The sequence below is a fragment of the Pelodiscus sinensis genome, chromosome 26, assembly GCF_049634645.1.
Source record: "Pelodiscus sinensis isolate JC-2024 chromosome 26, ASM4963464v1, whole genome shotgun sequence".
Taxonomy (NCBI): domain Eukaryota; kingdom Metazoa; phylum Chordata; order Testudines; family Trionychidae; genus Pelodiscus; species Pelodiscus sinensis.
In genome coordinates this window covers 17166416-17171567 of record NC_134736.1, presented here as the reverse complement: position 1 = coordinate 17171567, position 5152 = coordinate 17166416, and the positions used below count along the sequence as shown (strand labels likewise).

The 5152-nt window shown below is 52.0% G+C and overlaps 1 long non-coding RNA gene across 1 annotated transcript; it reads right to left on the bottom strand.

Moving 5' to 3' along the window:
- Nucleotides 1-1261: 1261 nt before the first annotated feature.
- LOC142820561 (uncharacterized) lies at nucleotides 1262-5152 on the bottom strand. The gene is made up of 4 exons (XR_012897788.1): nucleotides 4911-5152; nucleotides 4352-4543; nucleotides 3040-3264; nucleotides 1262-1403 (listed from the first exon to the last, which is right to left on the bottom strand). It is a non-coding gene; the product is annotated as an uncharacterized LOC142820561 (long non-coding RNA).

Here is a 5152-nt window from a genome sequence, read left to right as displayed (position 1 = left end):
GAGGCTGTGAAGGCTAGGACTATAATAGAGTTTAAAGAGAAGCTAGATAATTTCACGGAGGTTAGGTCCATAAAAGGCTAATAGCCAGGGGATAAAATGGTGTCCTTGGCCTCTGTCTGTCAGAGGCTGGAGAGGGATGGCAGGAGACAAATGGCTTGATCATTGTCTTCGGTCCACCCTCTCTGGGGCACCTGGTGCTGGCCACTGTCGGTAGACAGGCTACTGGGCTAGATGGACCTTTGGTCTGACCCAGTACGGACGTTCTTATGTACCCTGGACACATGGGGCTGTCATTTAGTGCTGCAGAAAGATGGAAAGCACGGATGTGAGCTAAGCACTGTAGGTCTGCTCCCATGGGAGCACTCGCTGCAGTACAACTTGTCTGGCTTAAAAGGGCCCTCTGGCATGCTGGTCGGTCCAGCGCTGGCCATGAATCAGCCAGTGGGATCTCTAGGCTGCACAGCACCCGTGTGAGAGGTGCAGGAATGAAGACATGGAAGGGATGGATTCCAAGGCATCCTCACATCTCAGCAGGCAGGCACCGCCTAGTCCTTTCAGCACTCTTCAGGAGTGGAGCAGCCTCCAAGCGCCAAGGAGCTCACCCACAACATCTGAGACATCCCAGCGCTCTGCTGGAATGGCCCCTAGCACTGCAGCTTCCACGGGCATTACTGAAGTGTCGGGAAGTTATTACCCGGGAATATTACAGTGTTACCAAATCCTTAGTCCCTGGTCCAAACCCAGGATGGCTGCATTGGGATGCCATGGTGGGCAGCTAAGCCTTCACCGGGCATTCACACACCTTGTGTCTGATGGGGGCTGGGTGGATGGCTCCTTGGGTGCAATAAAAGCCCGAGTGGCAAAGCCCCGAGGGCTGGGACAGTCCTAGAGATGAACAATACATGCCTGAAATAAGCAGAAAAGAAACCCAAAGTGAGGGAGTCTCCAGTGTGTCATCTCTGCTGAGAAAGCCTCAGAGGGGTCGTCATGTTGGTCTAACTAAAAAAAACGATAGTCCTGTAGCACCTTAGAGACAACACACATATTTAAATAGTATCATGAGCTTTTGTGGGCACAACCCACTTCTTCAGATGACAAAACATGGAGCATGGGGTACAGATTTTCTGCTTTATATTTCAAAAAGAGGGGAGAAGGGGAGGAGAAAGGAAGAAAAACCCATCAACTGCTGAGAAAGTGACCGAAGGCAGAATTTGACCTTTCATCTTTCCTTCAAGTGCTAGACTTTTCTTTACCTGCTGGGCAGGGTTCACAGTCCGATTCCGCAGTGGCACCAGTCGTGGGTCCAGATGTACCCCTGGGACATGGATGTTCTGTACCAAAGCTGGTACCGGGTGGACAGAAGTGCCCTTTAGGGCACAGCCTTGGTGTCTGTGTCCCAGAACCTAGGACACAAACAGTGGCAATTTGCTCGGGGGATTTCATGACCGTTTCCCTTGTGACAAGGGAGTTATTAATTGCGTAGCTGAAGTCGAAGTAGCTTTACTCGGCTTTTGGTGCTGTCCACACTGCAGGAAGTGGAAGGAAGAATGCTCTTCCTTGGACTTCCCTTACTCCTCGTAAAAGCAGGGGTACCAGCATCCACCGGAGTGCCCCTCCCACGTCGAATTAACTCTCTTAACTCGACCGCTAGTTCGAACCCTGCAAGTTCGACAGCGGCAGCTTCAATCTTCCTCTCTAGTGCAGACGTCTAGAGCAGCGCAGGGGTGAGAGGATTATTCTAGGAGGGGTGGGGGAGATTCTGTGGCCTGCACTGTGCAGGGGGTCAGACTAGATGATCATAATGGTCCCTTCTGACCTTAAAGTCTATGAGTCTATGAGACCTGCCCAGGGCTTTGATCCGGCCCGTGAGGCAGTTCCAGGTCCAGCCCCCAGCACGTTGCCTGGGATTCAGAGATGCGTGAGCCTTTTTAACTGCTTCTATTGAAAGGGCTGGAGCCTTCCCCGCGCCTGTCGGGTAACATGTTGCCTGGCAGCCGGGGGGAACACAAGAGCCCTTTAAATAGAAACAGCTTGAAGGGCTCCCAGCACCTCTCGTGCATTGCTAGGGAGCTGGACATGCACGAGCCCTTTCGACTGCTTCAATTTAAAGGGCTCACGTCTGCTGGGTGGCTGCATTTCCTGACGGTCACCCGGCAGGCGCAAGCCCTTTGGACAGAAGCAATTGAAAGGGCTCGCAGCTCTCGGGCCCACTGGCCAGGGAGCTGACCGGGATGCACGAGCCCTTTCAACTGTTTCTATTCGAAGGGCTTGTGCCTGCCGTGCGGCTGCCAGATGACAGGTTAAGTGGGGCCAGGAGCTGCGAGTCGTGTTATGTGAATTCTAAACCCCCACCCCAGACAGCTCCGGAAGGAGACTAGCCCCCAGCACCTCCCCTCTGCCCCAGGGCTCTTCCATTGGCCAGAAGTCGGGGGAGGGACCCCAGGCCAAGCAAAGCTCCCAGTAGGGTCGTTCTTGACCCCACCCCTGCCACCTGAGACCCAGCCCCTTCCCAGTGGCCTGCAGCCACTTCTGAAATTTGAGGTCCCCCCCGTTCAAAAATGATTGCCCACCCCTGGCGTAGGGACAGCCACCTTCCTCCCAAGACGAGGCAAAAGTAGGGCAATGTGTGAAATGCTCATGGTAGGTAGCTCTTGCTAAGTGCTTTTGGTTCTCCGGATGGGAGGTGCTACCGGAATAGCCATCACCATTATTGGTTGCTATGTTAGTCTGGCTGCAAAGCTTCATTGCTTGGATGGTAGAAATGCCTAGTGTTGTCCGCCCCTCCTGGCCTGCTGCTTGGCTTTCTGGCAGGTCTATTTCTTCTCCGCCTAGGGCAGAACTACATTCCACCCTTCCCCTCTATACCAATGCATGCGATGCCGACCGGGAAAGCACGTACTGAAATGAGTAAGCACAGGCCGAAGTCAACGAAACACTCGCGTTTCTCGGAGGAGAATACATCCCACTGTGCTGAACTAGAAGAGAGTTTCCAGCCTTTCCCCAGCAACAGATACCACAGCCCTCCCCAGCATCCCTCACTTTTGCTGGATGGTTCACAGAAGAATCCTGCTGGGCAGGTGTCACATGATTCTTTCCCTTCCTGTGTCTGGTGAGTCCCTCTCTCACAGGCCACGGGAACGGCAGATCCTGCAGGGCAGTAGAAGCCACGGGGGCAACGATAGGAGGGAGGAGTAGCTGAGGTCTGGCCTGGTGGGCAGTAGTAACCAGCAGAGCACAGTCCCTCTACAGCAGTTTTTCCTTGCCCTGCAGTTATGGAGGGAAAAGATCCTTTTGGTTCCCATCCTATCCCTCAGGTACATGGCCTCATCACACACGCAGTCAAATCTGGAAGTAAATGCCCTTCGCAGCCTCAGAAAGTCAGATGTTTATTACTGCATTGCCCAGGCAAGCCAGTCACTGCACCAAACGAATCAGAGACCTGCTCTAAAGTATCTATCCTGGGGCTGCCTGGCGTTCTGGGTTCAACTCTGAGTTGGGACCCAAGAGGTCTGAGCTTCATTTCCTGCTCACTGACAGATTCCTTGTGGGAACTTGGGCACCACACTTCGCCTCTGGTTCCCGGTCTGTAAAATGGGGACAGCAATCTTTTGCCTTCCAGGAGGGAGAGTGAGCTAGTGGTTGGGAGGTGCTCAAATATTACAGTGATAGAGACAAATAAACGCCTGGATACACAGACAGGAGGCACAAGTCCTTGGAACAGTAGCAGCCATCTCAGAGCAATAATATGATCCTTCACTTATGGGCTCTCCTGGATACTAAGCACTGTCAAACACCTGCTAGCTAGGCTATGTCATGTCCCCGGAGTATGGGGGAGACATCTCTAGCATTGAGAGCGTGCAGTGCCTTTGTCTTCCTGTTAGGGCTTTATTATGCTGTTAAGAAGGTCCTACATTGCTTCATTTTACTGAGCCACACCAGACATTTTCTTTGTGACTCTGAGCACATGGGCAATGTGGTAAGAAGAGGCAGAGGAAAAGAGAAATGGGATGAAGGCAAGTGAAAGAAACCCCTGTCCTGCCAAGAAGCCCTTCGGAATGGTGAAATGTCTAAGCCTGGAAGAGGCACCCACGGGAAGTGTTGGAAGACACGTCACTTGAGACATATCAAACTAGCCTGGGCAAACCCTGCAGGGAACGATCCCACAACACTGGCCAAAGGAAACGGGCTATTGATTGAATGTGATTCTCTGCAGTGATAGCAGGATAGATCCTGGAATGTTGGTTAAGACAAATGTGCAGGAAATAAAGCTGGGAAGACCATCTGCTCCCACTTGACTGCTTCTCCACCACCTCCTCCCCATGCATCAAACAACACTGATGAAAACGAATACCACTGCAGAAATATCCAGCTGGGCAGAGCTGACAGTCTGTTGAGTGCCATTTCCCACCATGGGGGTTGAGACTTCCAGCGCCACATGGAATTGGGGACTCAGTGCCTTTGGGGCAATAGAATCCAGGTGGACAGTGTTTCTGGTCTGGCCGGGTGGATTTCATATCACAGTAATACCCAGCATGACAGGTTCCTGCAAAGCAGAGAATTTCAAGAGCAAGACTAAGCAACTGATGAATCTCAGAAAGGCCAGTGCACTGGTGGCTTTTCTGGTCTTGTCTTAGAAGGTTTTGCTCTAGAAATCTAGCTGTTAAATTCATAAGGGTTTGAGAGATTTCGGTCTCACCCAGCTTTTAATCTGACTAGGGATTGTCCACATTTAGTTCCCATTTGATTAAAGCTGGAACAGGACTCAGAACTTGACCCTTTCCAGCATCTTGTTGTCTGACAAATCATAATGGGCCAGTCCCAGACCTAGGTTAGCTACTGATTGGTGATGCTCTGGCATACAACCACTGTATGAACCCCATGTTTGCACATCTATGATGTATACTACTCACCTGAAACACTGGCCAACCCTTCGCCGTGGCAGAACTTCCCCCTGGGGCAGGGCAGACAAGCATTGTGAGATGCCATTCCAGGCTGGGGTAGAAAGGTGCCAGTAGGGCATGGCACTGGAGTGCTGCTCCCCTGGGGACAGAAGTGTCCTGCTGGGCACATGTCTCCAGTTTCATTGTTAACAGGATTAGGTACACGTGCCTTCAAAACACAGTAAAACCCAGGCAAACAAGGGCCACTTGGG